The following is a 23,007-nucleotide window of genomic DNA, read 5'->3' as shown; positions in this document are numbered from 1 at the left end:
AGCCATGTAGTATATAGTACTGTCCACGTAGTATATAGCAGCCATGTAGTATACAGTACTGTCCACGTAGTATATAGCAGCCATGTAGTATACAGTACTGTCCACGTAGTATACAGTACTGTCCACGTAGTATATAGCAGCCATGTAGTATACAGTACTGTCCACGTAGTATATAGCAGCCATGTAGTATACAGTACTGCCCACGTAGTATATAGCAGCCATGTAGTATACAGTACTGTCCACGTAGTATATAGCAGCCATGTAATATATAGTACTGTCCACGTAGTATATAGCAGCCATGTAGTATATAGTACTGTCCACGTAGTATATAGCAGCCATGTAGTATATAGTACTACCCACATAGTATATAGCAGCCATGTAGTATATAGTACTGCCCAAGTAGTATATAGCAGCCATGTAGTATATAGTGATGTCAAGATAGTATTGTCGAATACCCGATGCGTTGTATATAACGCAGCCCACGCAGTATCTAACACAGGCCATGTAGTAAACAGCAGCCATGTAGTATATAACACTGCCCACGTAGTATATAGCAGCCATGTAGTATATAACACTGCCCACATAGTATATAGCAGCCATGCAGTATATAACACTGCCCACATAGTATATAGCAGCCATGTAGTATATAGTACTGCCCACGTAGTATATAGCAGCCATGTAGTATATAGTACTGTCCACGTAGTATATAGCAGCCATGTAGTATATAGTACTGTCCACGTAGTATATAGCAGCCATGTAGTATATAGTACTGCCCAAGTAGTATATAGCAGCCATGTAGTATATAGTGATGTCAAGATAGTATATAGCAGCCATGTAGTATATAGTACTGCCCACTTAGTATATAGCAGCCATGTAGTATATAGTACTGCCCAGGTAGTATATAGCAGCCATGTAGCCCACGCAGTATTTAGCAGTGTGGGCAGATATCCCTGTTAAAAAAAAAAAAAATTAAATAAAAAATAGTTACATGCTCACCCCTGGGATCCAACGGCTCTGTGGCGATGGGCGCGCGGCTGCCGCCAGCTTCAGTTCCTAGGATGCATTGTGAAGCGAGACCGCTAAGTCTTCTGGGTAATTTCGCAATGCATCGCTGGGAATGGAAGATTGCGGCAGGCGCGAGCGGCTCAGTGGAGTACGGAGGGTGAGTATAGCAGGTTTTCTGTTTTTTTTTTTAAATTATTTTTAACATTACATTTTTTTACTTTCGATGCCGCATAGGCAGCATCAATAGTAAAAAGTTGGGGACACACAGGGTTAATAGCGGCGGTAACGGAGTGCATTACCTGCGGCATAACGCGGTCTGTTACCGCCGGCATTAACCCCATGTGAGAGGTGACTGGAGGGGAGTATGCGGGCGCCGGGCAGTGATTGCGGGGAGGAAGGAGCAGCCATTTTCTTCCGGACTGTGCCCGTCGCTGATTGGTCGTTGCTGTTTTGCCGTGACCAATCAGCGACTTGGATTCCTTGACAGACAGAGGCCGCGACCAATGAATATCCGTGACAGACAGAAAGACAGACAGACAGAAGGACAGAAAGACGGAAGTGACCCTTAGACAATTATATAGTAGATTACGGTAAATAAGGAAGGTGGTAGAAAAGGTACATACTGCTTGTAGTGTATGGTCCAGACAGCTGTAAAGTAAATAAGGGTATTCATACAAGATTGCACGAATAGCTCACCAGTTACCTTTGGCGTATGGATCAAAGAAAGGATTAGGTTTGCTTGAAAATGTGAGAAAGGGAAGCAGAAAAGTTGGATTAGTGATGTGAAAGGCCTGTCCAAAAAGGATGTTTTTAAGGCACACAAATAGTCACTGGAAAATAACTGGATTGTGTGGGGTAATGTATTCCAGAGAGCTGGTGCAGCATGAGAAAAGACCTGAATGAACGGTAATGGGACGTTTTGGACACTGCCCAATCTCAGGACCAGTGGTCCAGAGTCCTCAGTTGGAATGGACGAGCACACACACTCACTGCCAGTTTGACCACTGCTTATAGGATTGATGGAGATGGCCAGGCGTTACACTGCGCTACCCGGCAGTCCCACAGTGAAGCGAGCAGGCATGCGTGAATGACAGGCATTTCATTTGAATGGGGAACCAAGTTTGCATGATTGCCATAACCCATCTAATGAAGAGTTTTGCAATTCTGTTACATCAATCAGGAATGCATAACCATATGACTAGCAAGATTGTTCATGTATTTCTTACAAAGGGAAATCTTGGGGCTCATTCACATTTAACAGGCATGTCTGGCCAGACACATTTAATGACCGGGCTGTGCCCTTTGAGCGCCTGTCTGGACACAGAATAGTGCAGGTTTAATATGAAGTTTGACAGATTACAAAGAGCAGATAACAGAACAAAGAAAAAATGTAACAGCGTGAACAAAAACTACCATAATTATATCACAAATACCAGAACTAAAATAAAGCAACAGTGATAAAATACACTGAAGGAAAACTGAACTGAGCATGCTCGCTCCTATGAATCTCTGTCAGCCAACATCTGGAATCAGCATATTTCTTCTAGCACCTCAATCCATTGTGTGCGATAAAACACAGGATCAGTTCCAAGGGATTTGGCATTGATTTTTCACCCACAAACAAAGCCCATTTCTAGTTACATGGTCTATCATAATCAGACAATTTGTACCTTGGCTTTGCATTTGGAACAATGACTGGTAGACTGCTTCTGCAAGTCAACAGATTTTCTGTGTGTTCTACCAGCTGTTCCCTCCTGTCATATGGAACCAGGCTGAGAAAGTGGGAAATGTATTCTGGGACAATCTACTGACAGTGGAATAAACTCCAACGAGTGGGTTATAACCCTTAGGATTAGTATGCTTAAAGGGGTTGTCCACTGGTTTTATATGGATGACATATCCAGTAGTGTGCAAATGTTTTCAGCAGGTGTGGAAAATATGCTGCAAAGTAAGAATGCTTCCAAAATCAGAAGTGTTTAAGGTTTATTGTTAATAACTAACAAAACGTAAAATGAATGAACAAATTATAAATCTTAATCAAATCAATAATTTGCACACAGTTTAAAAAAAAAAAAACTTGACAGGGAGGTTGTTCCAAAAATCTTGGAGAACCAACCACAGATCTTCTGTGGATGTAGTCTTGGGAAAATCCTTCAGTCCCTTATTGTATTCCCATACAGACAGACATGGACATGCTGAAGAAAGTCCTTATTAATTGGTTGTAACTTGTATGTTTGGGGTTGTTTTGCTGCAGAGTAAACTTGGAGCAAGGCCGATGCCTCTCTGATAGTATTGCATGATGGCTAAGTATTTGTCTTTATTTCTCAGCACTGACAGCATACAAAAACAAACAATGGTGGGGATTGTAGACGTAGTGGTCAGCCTAAAACTTAAAGACATACCATGCTTATTTCCCTTCAAAACTGGAAGATGACCAGTAGTGCCATCAGATCAGAACTAACAGCAACAAGTGGGACCCAGCTTCACCATCTACTGTTTGGTAATGTTTGGCCAGAAGTGGTCTTCATGGAAGAATTGTGTCTGAAAAGTCATACCTTTGACATAAAAATAAGGTCAAATCACTCAATTATTCACAGAAACATAGGAACTGGGTGTAGTAAAAGATGCCCTGGGCTGAATTTTAATTATTTGACTGTAACAGAAGGCAATTTGTTTGCAAAGTGATGGAGTGTGGTAGGATAATGAGTGTCTGCAGGCAACAGTGAAGCAGGTGGAGATTCCTAGCAAGTTGGGAGCTACGTTAAAGCAAATGGAGTTGGGGATTTGGTTAATGGTGTTCTCAGTGTAAAGAAAATACAGGCAGATACTTCTCTATCATGCAATACCATCAGAGAGGTGTCTGATTGACTCCAAATGTATTCTGAGGCAGGATAATGGCCCCAAACATACAGCCAAGAACAAGGAGACCTGTAAGTGATGATATGTCCCCAGAGACTTGATCTCAACATCATCAAGTCTGTGTGTGATTATATGAAGAGACAGAAGGATTTGTGGAAGCTTAAATCCACAGAAGATCTGTGGTTAGATCTCCAATATGTTTGAAACAAATTCCCTGTTGAGTTCAAAAATTGGGAGCAAGTCTACAAGTGTACCTAGAAGAATTGATGATGTTTTGAAAGCAAAGGGTGGTCACAACAAATATTAGTTCGAGTAAGATTTCTCTTTTAGTCTTGCACTTGGCTTTTATGTTAATAAAAATTAAAATTGCTATTAAAGCAGTCTCACTTTGTAGCATTTTTCCACATCTGCACTTTTTTTTTTTTTTTTTTTTAAATAGGGGATAGCATGGTCAGGAAAATGTAGAGTGTTCTGAAACAGTTTCACAATAAATGGAACTGCAACAATTGTAGGAGTTAATTTAAATAAAAAAAACAACAGTGCATGGTCCTCTTTAAAGGAGGACAACCCTTTGGACAGTCCTTCTTACCAATGCCCTAATAGGGCCTAAAGAGCTAATAAATTTATTCTAAAATTTTAGAAGAGGCAAGAAAAACAGGCAGCTATTGCTTTAGAAGACTTGATGCATTACACAGGCAGCAATCAACAAGATACGTTCGTAGAGAGAAGTCCCACTTTTTCACCCAAATCCGCTCATGAACAAGGAAAGATGACTTTAGGTAGGGCAAAGTGAACAACCCCTTTAATAACTTTTAATCACTTTAATCACTGTGCTTAAACTGCTTTGAATTGATTAAACAGTCATGAAAAGCATTTCAATTTAGAGAATCATCTAAAACAGTTTTTCCACACTTATTCTGCACCTCATTAGAAAAATGCATGTTCCTACCAGAAATTAACAAGCAACCAGGAGAGATTTCTCCCTCAATTTATAGAGAATTACAGCAGTATTTCTATCTAAAATAGGTTCTGCTGCCGCACTGACAGCCATTTACATGAGATCACATCAAGACATCTTTACCTTGATAAAATGCAGATGCCACTGTGTATCAGGACAGAACCCGACTCTCGCACAGACAGTCCAAAACAGTTTTCTTGATCCCTCTCAACCTGAAGTCTTGTCAATATATGGATTGCCTTGCTTTCTAATTCAGTGAAAAATCTAGTTTTCTATTAGTCTCTGCCTTTCTAATTTTCAATACAGCCTTACTAAATGTAATTATTAAGGGCAGATTCAAGAAAGCAATTACTGAGCTACTAGTTTGTATCTTCAAAGTCCTAATGCATGGAGAGGAGTTTGGATGTAACCACAAGAGAAGATGGGAAATTCTGTATGGTGAAATGGGATGTCCGATTTTATACCTGACAGAAGTGGACATAGGAAAAAGAGAAAGCTCTCACTTATACAATGCATTGGTTGAGAAATAGATAACTAAAAAAGGTCTCATGTAAGTGGGTCTTAAGACTTGGTCCAAAAATAATTCTTATTGTTGGAGTGAACGTTTAGGGAGAAACAATCCAGCGGAATAGAGAGGCTTTCTTTTAAAAGTAAAATTTATACAAGTATAAAAAAACTCCAAAAATACAGGCAAAAAATGTTAAAAATACAGGCAACTTTTAACAGGACCTACTAGTTTCGACAATCTGTCTTACTCATGGTCTGACCTGATAGGAATGTCCTGTTAACAGAATTTTTTTTTTACGTTGCCTGTATTTTTTTTTTTTAAATACTTAAATAAATCTTAGTTTACTTTTAAAAGAAAGCTGCTCTGACTGGATCCGTGCATGGCTTCTGACAGCTCAACTTCTACTATGCCCAGCCATTTGGTGAGCTGATCTACCACTTTTTTTTGCCTTCAAAAATAAGAATTAGGTTAAAACTAGCTTCAGTCAGCTTTCTTACCTTCATGCATGGCAAAACATGGTCAAATAAATCCCTGTGTCACTACTCACGGACAAGGCATGAGGCAGGGTAGTCAAGACGTTCGGGGTCAGATACAAAGGGAGCTTGTCGTAAACTAAAGGTAAAGACAGAGGTGTAGTCAGGTCACTGTTCGAGGTCAAAATTCCAGGAAGGCAGTGGATCAAGACAAAGGAGCTAGACAAATGGATGGTCAAAGACAGATTCAAGGTCTGGCAACAAAGATCAGAATATACACTGATGAGCAAAAGGCCAACAATGTTTTGAACTTTTGGCTTTTGTCACAGTGTAGAGGGATCGGCATTATTTTCACTTGCACAGAGAAAGACTAGAATCAATGGGATAAAACTGAATGGGAGAAGATACAGATTAGATATTAGAAAAAAACTTTTTGACAATGAAAGTGATCAACGAGTGGAACAGGCTGCCATGTGGTGAGTTCTTCTTCAATGGAAGTCTTCAAACAGAGGCTGGACAGACATCTGTCTGAGATGGTTTAGTGAATCCTGCATTGAGCAGGGGGTGTTGGACCAGATGACCCCGGAGGTCCCTTCCAACTCTACCTTTCTATGATAATAACAATTATAAGAATAATAAACAATTCTGAAAACAATAAAAATAGGGATTTTTGTGTTACTCACCGTAAAATCCTTTTCTCCGAGACGCTCATTGGGGGACACAGGACTGCGGGTGTATGCTTCTGCCGCCAGGAGGCTGACACTAAGTAAACGTGAAAAAAAGTTAGCTCCTCCGTCGTATACACCCTGACACTGGCTACCAAAGAATCCAGTTTGGTGCAAAAGCAGTAGGAGAACAAAACACGACAAATAATATTACAGCATAAATACAGAAAACTTATGTCTAGAAAAAGTCCTACTGACTGATAAAATCAGATATAGCAAACGCAGCCATCAGACTACCAGGGAGGGAGCTGTGTGTCCACCAATGAGCGTCTCGGAGAAAAGGATTTTACGGTGAGTAACACATAAATCCCTATTTCTCCTTCGCCTCATTGGGGGACACAGGACTGTGTAATGTCCTAAAGCAGTCCCTGGGAGGGAAATTGACTCACCAGTAATAATTATCCAGATAATGGTTGTCTATAAGTGCACCAGTTCAGATTATATTGCTGTTCAGTCAGTTTTTCTATATCTACTATGTACGTTTTTTCTGACTTGAACGCTCCGCCCTTCACCATGCTGTGATTTTAATTACATCCTAACACAGTTGGTTCTGAGCTTCCTATATAAGCAGGCTTTACCACGTTATTAGCCATAGGTAAGTGTTCACACTAGGCAGTCAGCTCAGTTACCCATCCGTTCTGAGATTACCCTGACGATTGGTGGATGGGCTCACAATTTTTGGCCAAATCTTGTGCTAAGGATCTCATGTGTTTTTTCATATATTTCACAAGCCATTATGCTATTCCCATTTCAAGTATCACACATTTCCTTGCTCTAGCACAGATTAATTTTGAGTGCAGCCATTAATCTATTTGCTATATGACTTTTTTGGTTATGCACCAGTTTAGATTATATTGCTGTTCAGTCAGTTTTTCTATATCTACTATGATAATAAATTCTGGCCGAAACTGTTTTACGTGCACTGATCATGGTATCTGCTACCTCTTGGGAGAACCTTGCCTGAGCTAAAACCCAAGATAGGACCCCTGAGTTCTGGTGGTAAATCAGCCCTTGAGATAGAAGATCTGGACGATCGGGGAGCCGCCATGGCACCCCGGCAAGAAGCTGTACTAGGTCCGCATACCAGGTTCGCCGTGGCCAATCTGGGGCGATCAGAATAGCAGGCACTCTCTCTGACTTGATTTTCTTGATTACTCTCAGGAGCAGTGCCAGAGGAGGGAACAGATAAGAGAGATGAAACTGGTTCCAAGTCAGTACTAGCACATCCACGGCAATTGCCTGTGGATCTCGGTAGCGGGAGACAAATCTGGGTACCTTGGCATTCCTCCTGGACGCCATTAGATCCACGTGCAGAGTCCCCCAAAGATGGCATATCTGCTGAAATACCTTGGCATGGAGAGACCATTCCCCAGACACTAGACCCTGACGGCTGAGGAAATCTGGCGCCCAGTTCTCTTCGCCCGGAATGTGGAATGCTGAAATCACAGAGTGATTCCTCTCGGCCCAGAACAGTATTTGTTCTACCTCCTGCATGGCTGCCTTGCTGCGGGTGCCCCCCTGATGATTTATATAGGCCATGGCTGTGGTGTTGTCCGATTGAATTCGGACAGGGCAACCCACCAGAAGATGGTGGAAATACTGCAAAGCTAGTCGAACTGCCCGAATCTCTAAGAGATTGATGGGGAGATCTGATTCCCGAGGAGACCAGCAACCCTGAGCTGTGTGGTGAAAGAACACTGCTCCCCAACCCAGGAGACTGGCATCTGTTGTAACCACCAGCCAATTGGTTGGGGGAAAGGGTTTCCCCCAAGGGTTCCCCCCCCTCCGAGTAGGGACGAGCTGTTTAACCACCATGAAAGATCCTGCCTGACCTGGGGAGACAACCAAAATCTGCGGTTGAGGGAGAGTGGATTCCTGTTCCATACTGTTAAGATTGCCTGTTGGAGAGGTCGAAGGTGAAGCTGCGAATGGTACCGCTTCTATAGTTGCAACCATCCTTCCTAACACCCTCATGCAGGACTGGATCATATGAGGGTGCGGTTGCTGAAGATTCTTCACTTCCCGCCAAAGGGCTACGACCTTGTCCTGGGGAAGGATTGATAGGGCTTGAGAGGTGTCGAAAATCATGCCTAGAAATGAGATCCTCCGAGAGGGTTGTAGGGATGACTTCCTTAAATTTACATGCCAACCCAGACGAGAAAGGGTGTCTAGAGCAATACTGACATTTTCCTTGCAAGCCTGAAAGGTCAGCCCCTTGATCAGAAGATCGTCTAGATATGGCAAGACTACTATGCCTCGAGAGTGCAGAATGGACACCACAGTTGACATGACTTTCGTGAACACCCTGGATGCGGAGGCCAGCCTGAAGGGTAAAGCCGTGAACTGGAAGTGCAGGTTGTTTAAAGCAAACCTGAGAAATCTTTGATGGGAATATGTAGGTAGGCATCCTGAAAGTCTATTGAGGCCAAGGACTCCCCCTTTTCCATTGAAGCAATTACTGACCGAAGAGATTCCATCCGAAAGTAACGAACGCGGACAAACCGGTTTAAGCGTTTCAGATCTAGGATAGGCCTTACTGTTCTGTCCTTTTTGGGCACTACAAAAAGGTTGGAATAAAACCCTTTAAACCTTTCTTCCCTTGGAACGGGAGAAATGACTCCGCTGAGACGAAGGGACTCTATGGAATTGTACAGGTCTTGTTGGTGGGACTTGGACCTGGGAAGACGGGATGGGAAGAACCGGGGAGGAGGCTGAAAGACCAGCTCTATCTTGTAACCTGAAGATACGAGCTCTCCCACCCACCGGTCGTGGATTACTTGAAGCCAACCTGGTGAAATAAAAGTTAACGTCCGCTTACTCTGTTGGAGGCATTCCGAGGAGGCCTCCAGTCACTTGGCCGAAAACCTTGGAGTCCTATATCCTCTGGATCTAGCTGACTGGGAACGCATTCTTCCCCCCTGGTTGGCCGTATAGGAGCTCCGAACGTCTCGGTCCTGATTGGGTTGACCCTGGGCAGCAGAGCCCGATGCTGGGGCCCATCTAGCATTACGAAAAGGTCTGAAACGGGCCTGAAATTGGCAACGAAAAGGCTGTCTAATCTTCTGCTGAGGAAAAAACTTAAGGTACCTTCACACTAAACGATATCGCTAGCGATCCGTGACGTTGCAGCGTCCTCGCTAGCGATATCGTTTAGTTTGACACGCAGCAGCGATCAGAATCCTGCTGTGATGTCGCTGGTCGGGGCTAGAGGGCCAGACCTTTCTTTGGTCGCTGGCTCTCCCGCTGACATCGCTGAATCGGCGTGTGTGACACCGATTCAGCGATGTCTTCGCTGGTAACCAGGGTAAACATCGGGTTACGAAGCGCAGGGCCGCACTTAGTAACCCGATGTTTACTCTGGTTACCAGCGTAAAAGTAAAAAAAACAAACGCTACATACTTACCTACCGCTGTCTGTCCCTCGGCGCTGTGCTTCTCTGGTCTGGCTGTGAGCACAACGGCCGGAAAGCAGAGCGGTGACGTCACCGCTCTGCTTTCTGGCTGCCCGGTTAGTGGTTAGCGCTGCAAGGCTGCAGTGCTAACCACTGCGCCACCGTGCCGCACCGTGCCGCAGAGGGACAGCTCTCCAGCGACCAAACAGCGACGCTGCAGCGATCCGGATCGTTGTCTGGATCGCTGCAGCGTCGTTTAGTGTGAAGGTACCTTTACTCTTTCCTCCTGTGGAGTCAGAAATAAGCTGATCCAGCTTCTCTCCGAATAAGCGACCCCCCTGATACGGTAGGGTTGTAAGAGGCTTTTTGGAAGTAGAGTCTGCCCGCCATGTTCTTATCCAGAGTGCCCTTCTAATAGCAATAGCGTTAGCCTCAGCAGAAGAGGCACAGTCTGCAGCATTGATCAGATAGCTACCAGCGAGTGCTATCTGAGATGACATTTCTGCCAGCTCTGCTGGCAAATCCCCTTCTTGAAGAGCCTTTGTTAAAGACTCTGACCAAGACATCATAGCTTTAGCAACCCAAGTTGTCGCAAAAGAGGGGAAAAGAGCTGAACTTGGAAGCCTCAAAAACGGAACAAGAAAGCTCTCTATAAGACGATCCGTAGGGTCCTTAATCGACGAGCCATTAGGGAGAGAGAGCAAAGTGTTAGAGGCTAAACGGGACACCGGAGGATCTACAGAAGGATTTTCTGCCCAGATACTACATAGCTCAGCAGCAAAGGGATACCTAACCTTTAAGGCTTTTTGTCCCGAAAAACGCTTGTCCGGGTGCTCCCGGTTACGCCGAATCAGGTCCTCAAACTCAGGGTGAGAGTAAAAAACCCAATGGGCCTGTTTGGCCCGCTTAAATGACACTTTGTGATCTGAGGATGAGGCGAGCTCGTCCTCTATCCCCAGGTACTGATTGACTGCCTCAATCAGGCTATCAACAGACTCCTGAAACCCAGGATTCTCAAAATTAAGAGACTCTTCTGACTCATAGTCTGTCTCAACTTCCCCGCTCTCTGCTGGGGAAGGAGAACGTGATACGGAGCTCCAGGATGCAGGAGCACCTGAGGGCCTGGGCGACGCTGTGCGAATCCGCTTTCCACGCGTCTGTCTAGTGCGGGCGCGGCCCCTGCCGGCCGAAGTCTCCTGAGACCCCGAGGCCCTCTCCGAGACAGATGGACTGCTGGCCCTGACCGCTGGGGTCTGAAGGGATTTGATTGCTTCAGTTAGGGACACCATGGATTGCGACAAGGACGTGACCCATTCCGGTGGAGCTGCCCCAGCCTCTGCTTGAGGGGCAGGAGCCAGAGAGATTGCTGGAGAGCTGGCAGGGGGGGGGCTCCTGGGCGCGTTCAGAGTTGCAGGCCTCGCAAAGACGATTACTCTGGGCGTGCGGAAATGCAGCACGACAAGCCACACAAACGGTATATAAGACCGTGTGAGTGTTAACCCTTCTAGACATAGTGATCCGTAAAAAGCTATACCCAGGGCCTGAGACTGGGAAAAGAATAATGCTTCTGCCAGCTGGAGGGAGAAGCACTTACCCCAGTCCTGCGTCCCCACGATTACAGCGTCGGAACCGAATGCACGATGCAGAGCAAAAATGTGCTATCTTTATGTACAGCAGACCTCAGAGGGTGGGACCGCCATGATGCGATGTGGCCCGTAGTAGGCCTGAAGCCGGGGGCCTCGATTTTCCCTGGGTGAGGAAAGGAAAGGCGGAACCGGAAGTAGAAGAGCCGGAGAGGGCGGGGCCTCACAGCGCGGTCTGCAGCCCGGGTGTGATTGACCCGGAAGTGCCTGCTGGATGTCAGGCCGGAGCCTGCCCCTAGAAGGGGCAGAACCGTACCGCCGGAGCCCCTGGAACCGGCGTTGCTATTCCGCAGCGCCGCCTGTACAAAAGACGCCCGGAGGACCCCGCAGCGCCGACGGTGATCTCCTATATTCCAGGTAGATCAGCATCTAAAGATGCATTGTGCCAGGAGCCCCTTTTCCCCCCAGCGTATATTTAAGATTCCAGCGGGGGGAGGCAAACTGACAGTGCAGGAACCCTAACTCCATTATCAACCCAGGATAAGGAGACGGACCGTCCACCACCCCATCTAGCACTGCAGCAGAGCAGAGGTGTAGGAATCTGGGGGGGGGGGGGGGTGGTCACACGGACATCTAAGGGCACCTCGACAGCCTAGGGTCTAATGTACCTTAGGGTGGTCAGGGCCAAGTGAGGGATCCCACGTCGCGGGAGAATGTACGGGGAGAAACTCGCACGTGCTCGCCCGTTGTTGGTTTGGGGAGATCGGACCCTCAAAAGGGTCTGTCGCCCTCAATCAATATGATGTAGCGATCATGAAGGATCCAGGAGCCAGAGGTGTGCCTCCTTGAGACACTAAGCATGAACTGGATTCTTCGGTAGCCAGTGTCAGGGTGTATACGACGGAGGAGGAGCTAACTTTTTTTCACGTTTACTTAGTGTCAGCCTCCTGGCGGCAGAAGCATACACCCACAGTCCTGTGTCCCCCAATGAGGTGAAGGAAAAATGCCAGGGACTAAAATAGGGGTATGTGTACGAGGTCTTAGAATATGGAGGTTGTAGAAAGACAAGTTTAGGGAGTCTTGCTTTAATGTTAATATATATACGATATATAGGAAAACATGTTACTTGTCTTTTTTCTTGTTCAATGGGATATAAGAAGTTAACTCAGAAGAGGATGAACTTTGAAATATGAATTATTTGCTCCAGAGTTCAAGTGTTTTGTTTGTTTGTTTTTTTAATATTTATTTCAGGTACGAGACAATCAGATCTTTTTTTAATATGTCTATAAGGTCCAGCTCATTGGTCCATTCTTGTGAGGAAGGGTGATCTTTATCCTTCCAGCATCTTGCAATAGGCATTTTGGTGGTATTTATTAATTTACTAGATGGTGGCCCGATTCTAACGGATAGGGTATTCTAGAATATGCATGCCCACGTAGTATATTGCACAGCCCACGTAGTATATTGCCCAGTCACGTAGTATATTGCCCAGCACAGAGCCACGCAGTATAGAGACTTTAAAAAAAACAAAAAAAAACATATACTCACCTATAGCCCATTGAAATCCTGCTATACTTACCATCCGCCACCTTTGCCGCTCCTCGCGACGCTCCTTGGATCGCTCCATTGCAAGCGGCAGCTTGCGGTCCCAGGGCTGGTGTGAGCAGGACCTATGATGACGTCGCGGTCACATGACCGTGACGTCACGGCAGGTCCTTGTCACACACCAGCCCTGGGACGGGACCGGAAGCTGCCACTTGCAATGGAGCGGTCTCAGGAGCATGGCGAGGAGCGAGAAAGGCGGCAGAGGGCGAGTATAGCAGGTTTTTTGTTTTTTTTATTATTTTTAACATGACATTTTTACTATTGATGCTGCATAGGCAGCATCAATAGTAAATAGTTGGGGACACACAGGGTTAATAGCAGCGGTAACAGAGTGCGTTACACCGCGGGCCGTTACCGCTGCCATTAACCCTGTGTGAGCGGTGAGTGGAGGGGATTACGGAGTGGGCGCTGGGCAGTGAGTGCAGGGGAGTAGGGGAGGGACTAATCGGACTGTGGCCATCGCTGATTGGTCACGGCAGCAATGACAGGCAGCTGCCGAGACCAATCAGCGAATGAATAACCGTGACAGGACAGACAGACGGAAGTACCAGACAATTATGTATATAGATTGAGAATTTATTTAAGAATTGATGTGGTCTAACTATGTTTTATTCGATCTGTCTTTTAAATCATTTAAAATTGTGATTTATGACCACATCAAAGTTCAACGTGCAAGGAAACAAAGAGCCTCAAAGATCCAAAATATTTAATGAAACTGAAATGCATAAAAGATTATCAGCCCAAAATAGACGTGTTTAAAAAGCAAAATTGTCCTAAAAAGTGGACAACCCATTTAATGAGTGTCCCCAGATCGCTCCTAATGAGCCCGCTGCTCTCTGCCCCAACACCCCAAACTATCACACATAATACAGACATGCACACATATACAGTACTTTTTTGCTGTCTATTAAATCTGCATCTACGGTAAGTGATGGTCAGACCACACTATACGTATAAACTAAACGTATACCAGGGGAAAAGAACAGCAATCTATATAAACCATCAGTACTGCACTGTATTCATCAGGCAGTCATTTTTTGTGAAGAGACTACTGAGGGTAAGTGAATCTGACATTTGGTCACATAACCTTATCATTTTTTCTACATTGGTCAGTGTGAAAAAGTTTAACCAGTAAGAATGTCTTTTTGCAGCTAGTGCAAGGAAATAGTTTAGATAAAGGGAAGTTTGAGGTGTCATAATGGTTTTGCTATCAGTGGCCAGTGGATAAATAGAAATAAATTTACAGCAATGGGTACAAAGGGGAAATGATAAAAAAGTGGTTGTTCCAATGAAAACAGATATAACTGGCTGGTTATATATATTATTCATCACCAACAGCCACAAAAGCAGAATGTGTGAACGTAACCTTGGTGTCTACTTTCAGGAATGCTTATCAAACATTTTACGTGGTGCAAAGATTTAAAGGGATATTCTCAAGTTGCTTCTATAGAAGTTCAACGCAATGAAACTTCCTTATAGTCTCCTTACTTCCTAGCTTCTAGCATGGCGGGCTCTCCACCCTGAGGGACAGTTCTGCTGACTAACAAAGCTGTTGTACTAGTAGAACTAAAAAGCCTAGAACAAGTTCTGCTGTAACAGAATTCAACCCTCAGTGGTTTGTTCCAATTGTGCAATACGGCGATGATGGGGCATTTGAACAAGCACACAGGTCCAAAGAGTGGGAGAGAGAGCCATGATTGCAAGACCTGCTCTAAAAGCTGCCACCTGGCGATTTATAACTGCATCTCTTCAGAAGATGAGGGAGCAGAATAGTTAAAGGGAACCTGTCACCCTGTTTTTTCAGTAGGAGATAAAAATACCGTTAAATAGGGCCTGAGCTGCCGAAATACCTTACAAAAGTGTCCTTTTTCGCCTGTCAATCAGGCTGGTCAGGTCAGATGGGCGTGGTCACAGCGCTGTTTCTCCCCCACATCTTGCTTAAGTTCCCGTTGGTGGCGTAGTGCTTCTCGCATGCGCAAGTGCCGAATGCACTGCGCAGCTGTAGAAAAAGAGCGCGCTTGCCGCTATTCAGCGGTTTCTCGGTGGGCGCGGCCATCTTCCTGAGGCCGCGCGTGCGCAGATGGAGACTCCTGCTTCCCGGGGCTTCAGGAAAATGGCTGTGGGATGCCGCGCGTGCGCAGATGGACATCGCGGCAGCCATTTTCCTGAAGCCGAGATTCGAACATCGAACGGGAACATAAGCAAGATGTGGGGGAGAAACAGCGCTGTGACCACGCCCATCCGACCTGACCAGCCTGATTGACAGGCGAAAAAGGCCACTTTTGTAAGGTATTTCGGCAGCATAGGTAGGGAATCAGGGGACAAAAAATACCCTATTGTAAAGCACAGCTCAGGCCCTATTTAACGGTATTTTTATCTCCTACTGAAAAAACGGGGTGACAGGTTCCCTTTAACTGCTGTACAGAAAGCAATGGGCTAGAGAGCCGACTGGAAGAATAAAGGTACTGTCACACTAGACGATATCGCTAGCGATCCGTGACGTTGCAGCGTCCTCGCTAGCGATATCGTCCAGTGTGACAGGCAGCAGCGATCAGGCCCCTGCTGGGAGATCGCTGGTCGGGGAAGAAAGTCCAGAACTTTATTTCGTCGCTGGACTCCCCGTAGACATCGCTGAATCGGCGTGTGTGACACCGATTCAGCGATGTCTTCACTGGTAACCAGGGTAAACATCGGGTAACTAAGCGCAGGGCCGCGCTTAGTAACCCGCTGTTTACCCTGGTTTCCAGCGTAAAAAAACAAACAGTACATACTTACATTCAGCTGTCTGTCCCTTGCTGTCTGGTTCCTGCCTTGACTGCTGGCCGTAGTGAAAGCAGAGCACAGCCACAGCAGTGAGTCACCGCTGTGTGACTCACCGCTGTGCTGTGCTTTCACTTTCACTTTGCGGCCAGCAGTCAGTGCAGGGACCAGACGGCAAGGGACAGACAGCTGAATGTAAGTATGTACTGTTTGTTTTTTTACGCTGGTAACCAGGGTAAACATCGGGTTACTAAGCGCGGCCCTGCGCTTAGTTACCCGATGTTTACCCTGGTTACTGGGGACCTCGGGATCGTTGGTCGCTGGAGAGCGGTCTGTGTGACAGCTCTCCAGCGACCAAACAGCGACGCTGCAGCGATCCGGATCGTTGTCGGTATCGCTGCAGCGTCGCTAAGTGTGACGGTACCTTAAGAGTTAACTCCTCTCCTGAATCTTAACTACTGATCACACTTGGCCAGGGTCTTGAAGGCTAAACTCCATGGAAACTACATGTAGACTACAAAAGATAAAGGGCTGCCACTGCAGGATAATGAAAGCAGATAGAACAATCAAGTCAATTGCAAACTTGTTTATTATCATGCTAATTAAAGCAATTTGACAACTTGAGAATACCCCTTTAACTACTATTACTGTGCAAGTAAAGAACCTCAATCTCACTACCCCTGATTCAGCTCATCAACAGAGAGATCCACTATTAAACAGGGAGTGTCTAAAGTGAACAATCTCTTTCATAACTTCTTAATCCCAATAAATAACAAGGAACTACAGTTGTGCTCAAAAGTTTGCATACAGTGGGTATGGAAAATATTCAGACCCCTTTAAATTTGTCACGCTTTGTTTCATTGCAGCCATTTGGTAAATTTCAAAAAGTTCATTTTTTCTCATTAATGTACACTCTGCACCCCATCTTGACTGAAAAAAACCAGAAATGTGGAATTTTTGCAAATTGAATAAAAAAGAAAAACTGAAATATCACATGGTCCTAAGTATTCAGACCCTTTGCTCAAACACTCATTTAAGTCACATGCTGTCCATTTCCTTGTGATCCTCCTTTAGATGGTTCTACTCCTTCACTGGAGTCCAGCTGTGTTTAATTAAACTGATAGGACTTGATTTGGAAAGGCACACACCTGTCTATATAGGACATCACAGATCACAGTGCATGTCAGACCAAATGAGAATCATGAGGTCAAAGGAACTGGCCAAGGAGCTCAGATACAGAATTGTGGCAAGGCACAGATCTGGCCAAGGTTACAACAGAATTTCTGTAGTACTCAAGGTTCCTAAGAGCACAGTGGCCTCCATAATCATTAAATGGAAGAAGTTTGGGACCACCAGAGGTCTTCCTAGACCTAACTGTCCAGCCAAACTGAGCAATTGTGGGAGAAGAGCCATGGTGAGAGAGGTAAAGAAGAACCCCAAGATCACTGTGGCTGAGCTCCAGAGATGCAGTAGGGAGATGGGAGAAAGTTCCACAAAGTCAACTATCACAGCAGCTCTCCACCAGTCGGGCCTTTATGGCAGAGTGGCCTATCGGAAGCCTCTCCTCAGTGCAAGACATATGAAAGCTCGCATAGAGTTTGCTAATAAACACATGAAGGACTCCCAGACTATCAGAAATAAGATTTTCTGGTCTGATGAGACGAAGATAGAACTTTTTGGTGATAATTTTAAGTGGTATGTGTGGAGAAAACCAGGCACTGCTCATCACCTGCCCAATACAAACATGGTGGTGGTGGTGCTATGGGGGTGCTTTTCAGCTGCAGGGACCGGACGACTGTTTGTCACTGAAGGAATAATAATAATAATCTTTATTTTTATATAGCGCTAACATATTACGCAGCGCTTTACAGTTTTTCACACATTATCATCACTGTCCCCCGATGGGGCTCACAATCTAGAATCCCTATCAGTATGTCTTTGGAATGTGGGAGGAAACCGGAGTGCCCGGAGGAAACCCACGCAAACACGGAGAGAACATACAAACTCTTTGCAGATGTTGTCCTGGGTGGGATTAGAACCCAGGACCCCAGCGCTAAAGCATTCTCCAGATCCCATTCTCTAAGTGTATCTTTAAGGAGGTCAGCTTCAGAACTGAATTGACCTCTACTTTTAGGGCTGATCCAGGGGAGGTTATGGAGTGGAATTTTAGAGCTATCTTGTTCTATTCCTACCCATTGTTTGTCTGAACTGTGGTACTGCTACTTTAATTTTTAAACTGAGAGCCAAACACCCATCAATCTCCAGAATGAGGGTACTGTGGTGCTTGATATCAAGCGTGGACAGATGTGGGCTGTTATGCCACACGTAGTGACTGGATCAGCAGACCCTGACGATCTGTGACGTCCTCACTGTCCCTTTTTAGGTCTTTGGTTCATTTTGAAGTTGGAGTTCATGGCTTTATCTCCGTAATTCAGATGTTATCATAATTGCTTTGATTATGAGAATAGTAAAATGGGTCATGTGCTGCCTACAGTAGTATCTCAGCAGTTATTTTCCGTAGACTTTCACAAAAATCCTATAGTGTTAATATAGAAATGGACAAAATAAAGCTTGTGATCCGAAGCCAGTCCTCGGTGATGTAGTCATAGTGCTACAGGCATGCTTTGAGCAACTGCGCAGTCTTCTCCCCGGTCCCTATTGTACCCCTGTCACTTTCAGTCTGTCTCCAGCTTTGTGGTCTTTAGAGGTGGAAAATCAAGTTTGGTCTTTTTGGAGTAAATTTGATATGAAAGAAATGATTGAAGAAGCTCAGGAATTGTAGATAAGTAAGAAGCTAATAATCATGCATCATATTTGCTGCATTCAGTCTGTATACTTTTGCTTTGAATTAAGAAAACAAATTGGAGCTAAAAGTTAAAAGCCACTGCTCCAATTAATTTTGGATGCCAGTTTTAACCCCTTCATGACCAGAGATATTTCCGTTGTTGCGTTTTCATTTTTTGTTGCCCTTCTTCCCAGAGTCATAGCTTGATGGCCATGTGAGGGCTTGTTTTTTTGCAGGACTAGTTTTACTTTTGAAAGACGCCATTGGTTTTAACATATTGTGTACTGGAAAGTGGGGGGAAAAAATTCCAAGTGCGATGAAATTGCAAAAAAAAAGTGCAATTCCACAGTGGGTTTTTTTTGTTTTGTTTTTTACAATGTTCACTAAATGCTAAAACTGACCTGCCATTATGATTCTCCAGGTTCTACAAGACACCAAACAAGTCTAGGTTCTTTTTTATTTAAGTGGTGGAAGAAAAATCCAAAGTTTGGTTAAAAAAAAAAAGCGCCATTTTCCTAGACCTGTAGTGTCTCCATTCTTTGTGATCTCTGTTTGGGTGAGGGCTTATTTTTTGCATGCCGAGCTGACATTTTTATTGATGCCATTTTAGTGTAGATACTATTTTTTGATCGCCTGTTATTGCATTTTTATTGCATTTTTATATATGCAATAAAATATATATATTTGCTCATAGCAAACAGGCAATGACAACCTTAGAGGTCTACTTCAAACCTCTGGTTGTCATGCCGACCCATCGGTGACCCGCAATCATCTGACGGGGACACCAATGGGCGGGATTTACGACGCGCTTCCAGTAAGCACGAGTTAAACGCTGCTGTCAGAAATTGACAGCGGCATTTAACTAGTTAACAGTCACGGGTACTATTACACTCAATGTCAGAAAGGGGTTAATTTGGCACATTTTACTCCAGCGCCTCACCCTTAAGAAGACATGCTAAAGAGTTTCCTCAGCTCTCGGATCCTGGGTTCAAATCCCACCAAGGACAACATCTGGAACGAGTTTGTATGTTCTCCTCGGGTTTGTGTGGGTTTCCTCCCATACTCCAAAGACATACTGATGGGGGATTTAGATTGTGAGCTCTAATGGGGACAGTGATGATTATGGCTGTAAAATATGATGGCGCTATATAAGCAAGGCATATTAAATAATAATTTACTGTTATTTTTCTGACACTGGTCATGTGAGCTGGATGAACTTCCGGTCCCAGAGCCTTTTAGCAACCAACTCGTTTGCAAGTTCCCAAGTTTCCATGATGGAATCGCATTGCTAATTATTCTCCGGTCAGGTAATGTGTCTTCATTGCTCAACTGATGAAGTAGGATTTGTGATATGCTAACTGTTTCTGGCACGATCTAATGAAGTTATGTAGCTTTTAACGTGAGTGTGAAGGAGCGCCAAATGTCTTCACCTTATTGCACCTGCAGTCCTTCCAAACAGTCTCATCTACTTCGCCAAATTGTTTTGTACTGATCAATAAGCAGTTTTGTATACCCTTTCACTACTGTCAGATGGCATTGAGTGATGTAAATGCACGTCAGAAGCAAGAATCTTGATATCTTGCCGGGGCTGTCATTGCTGCCTGCAGCGTATCCAGTCCAGTCCACTTTGTGTCTTGTATATAGCCACCTATAAGGAATAAGAGGTGTAAATTGCATAATAACAGCACTTACAGAGTAACTGTTGTGATAATTTTTATTACATAAAGTAATAGTCTTTTTGAAAATAAGAAACTTTATAATCTTTATCAGACAGATCCTCTTCTTTCTCCTCTAGGACTGATCATTCATCTTCAAAATTCTCAAATCACAGGTAAAACTTGGAGACAGGCTGTTACACTACTGAGATAGGAGGAGACAGTTGGTGCTGATAAGATTCTATGTAGCGGGAAGGGGCACAAGGGAGGAGCTGGAGACAGATTCTCCCTCCTCCCTTTCGGTATAGAATGTTGTCAGTAGTAACTATCTCTGTAATGAAACAATCTGTCTTCACTGAATACACATTTTACCTGTGCATTGAGAATTTTGAGAATGAATTATCAGTCCTGGAGGAGAAAGAAGCAGATTTATCTAATACTAGCTGAAGAGCCTGGCGTTGCCTGGGCATAGTAAATATCTGTGGTTAGTTATAGCACGTCACTTCTCTTATTTTCCCAATCACATCTTTAATTTTCCCCCTCACATCTCTCATTTTCTCCCTCACACCTCTCATTTTCTCCCTCACTCCTCTCATTCCCCCCTATCACTTGTCATTTCGACCTCACATCTGTCATTTTCCGATCACTACACTATTTTCCCTCACTCCTCTCATTTTGCACTCACACCTCTCATTTTCACCTCAGTATATACATGTTTGTCATCTCCCTTATATATAGTATACACCTGTATGTCATCTCCTGTATATAGTATATACCTGTATGTCATCTCCCCTGTATATAGTATATACCTGCTGTGTGTCATCTCCCCTGTATATAGTATATACCTGTATGTCATCTCCTCCTATATATAGTATATACCTGTATGTCATCTCCTCCTATATATAGTATATACCTGTATGTCATCTCCTCCTATATATAGTATATACCTGTGTGTCATCTCCCCTGTATATAGTATATATCTGTGTGTCATCTCCTCCTGTATATAGTATATACCTGTATGTCATCTATATATAGCATATACCTGTATGTCATCTCCTCCTGTATATAGTATATACCTGTAGGTAATCTGCTCCTGTATATAGTATATACCTGTGTGTCATCTCCTCCTGTATATAGTATGTACCTGTATGTCATCTCCTCCTCTATAAAGTATATACCTGTGTGTCATCTCTCCTGTATATAGTATATACCTGTGTGTCATCTCCTGCTGTATATAGTATATACCTGTATGTCATCTCCTCCTGTATATAGTATGTACCTGTGTCATCTCCTCTATATAGTAGGTATATACTATATAGAGGAGATGACACAGGTACATACTATATACAGGAGGAGATGACATACAGGTATATACTATATATAGGAGGAGATGACATACAGGTATATACTATATACAGGAGAGATGACACACAGGTATATACTTTATAGAGGAGGAGATGACATACAGGTACATACTATATACAGGAGGAGATGACATACAGGTATATACTATATACCTGTGTGTCATCTCTCCTGTATATAGTATATATCTGTGTGTCATCTCCCCTGTATATAGTATATACCTGTGTGATCTCCTATATTAGACCTCGTTAACACGTTATTTGCTCAGTATTTTTACCTCAGTATTTGTAAGATAAATTGGCAGCCTGATAAATCCCCAGCCAACAGGAAGCCCTCCCCCTGGCAGTATATATTAGCTCACACATACACATAATAGACAGGTCATGTGACTGACAGCTGCTGTATTTCCAATATGGTACATTTGTTGCTCTTGTAGTTTGTCTGCTTATTAATCAGATTTTTATTTTTGAAGGCTAATACCAGACTTGTGTGTGTTTTAGGGCGAGTTTCGTTTGTCAAGTTGTGTGTGTTGAGTTTTGTGTGGCAACATGCGTGTAGCAACTTTTTGTGTGTCGAGTTGCATGTGACAGGTTAGTGTAGCAAGTTGTGTGCAGCAAGTTTTGCGCATGGCTAGTTTTGCGCTTGGTGAGTTTTATGTCTGGTGCCTTTTGAGTATGTGCAAGTTTTGTGTGAGGCAACTTTTGCATGTGTTGAAAATTTTGTGCATGTGGCAATTTTTCCGCGTGTGCAAGTTTTGCGTGTGGCGAGTTTTCCATGAGGTGAGTTTTGCACTTGTGGCGAGTTTTGCGTGAGCCTAGTTTTTGCATGTGGCGAGTTTTGAGCGGCGACTTTTGTGTTTCGACTTTTATGTGGCGAGGTTGGTGTATGTGTGGTGAAATGTGTGCTGAGGGTGGTATATGTGTTCAAGCACGTGGTAGTGTGTGGCGCATTTTGTGTGTGTGTTTATATCCCCATGTGTGGTGAGTATCTCATGTCGGGCCCCACCTTAGCAACTGATCGGTATATACTCTTTGGCGCCATCGCTCTCATTCTATAAGTCCCCCTTGTTCACATCTGGCAGCTGTGAATTTGCCTCCAACACTTTTCCTTTCACTTTTCCCCATTATGTAGATAGGGGAAAAATAGTTTGGTGAATTGGAAAGCGCGGGGTTAAAATTTCACCTCACAACATAGCCTATGACGCTCTCAGGGTCCAGACGTGTGACTGTGCAAAATTTTGTGGCTGTAGCTGCGACGCCTCCAACACTTTTCCTTTCACTTTTTTCCCCATTATGTAGATAGGGGCAAAATTGTTTGGTGAATTGGAACGCGCGGGGT

At 44.2% G+C, this 23,007-nt stretch overlaps 1 protein-coding gene across 2 annotated transcripts in view; it reads right to left on the bottom strand.

Moving 5' to 3' along the window:
* Positions 1-23,007, bottom strand: part of SNX24 (sorting nexin 24) — a 255,214-nt gene that overhangs the window by 130,306 nt on the left and 101,901 nt on the right. The window lies entirely within an intron of this gene.

The sequence above is a fragment of the Ranitomeya imitator genome, chromosome 1, assembly GCF_032444005.1.
Source record: "Ranitomeya imitator isolate aRanImi1 chromosome 1, aRanImi1.pri, whole genome shotgun sequence".
Classification (NCBI taxonomy): Eukaryota; Metazoa; Chordata; class Amphibia; order Anura; family Dendrobatidae; genus Ranitomeya; species Ranitomeya imitator.
This window is presented reverse-complemented; position numbering and strand designations above follow the sequence as displayed.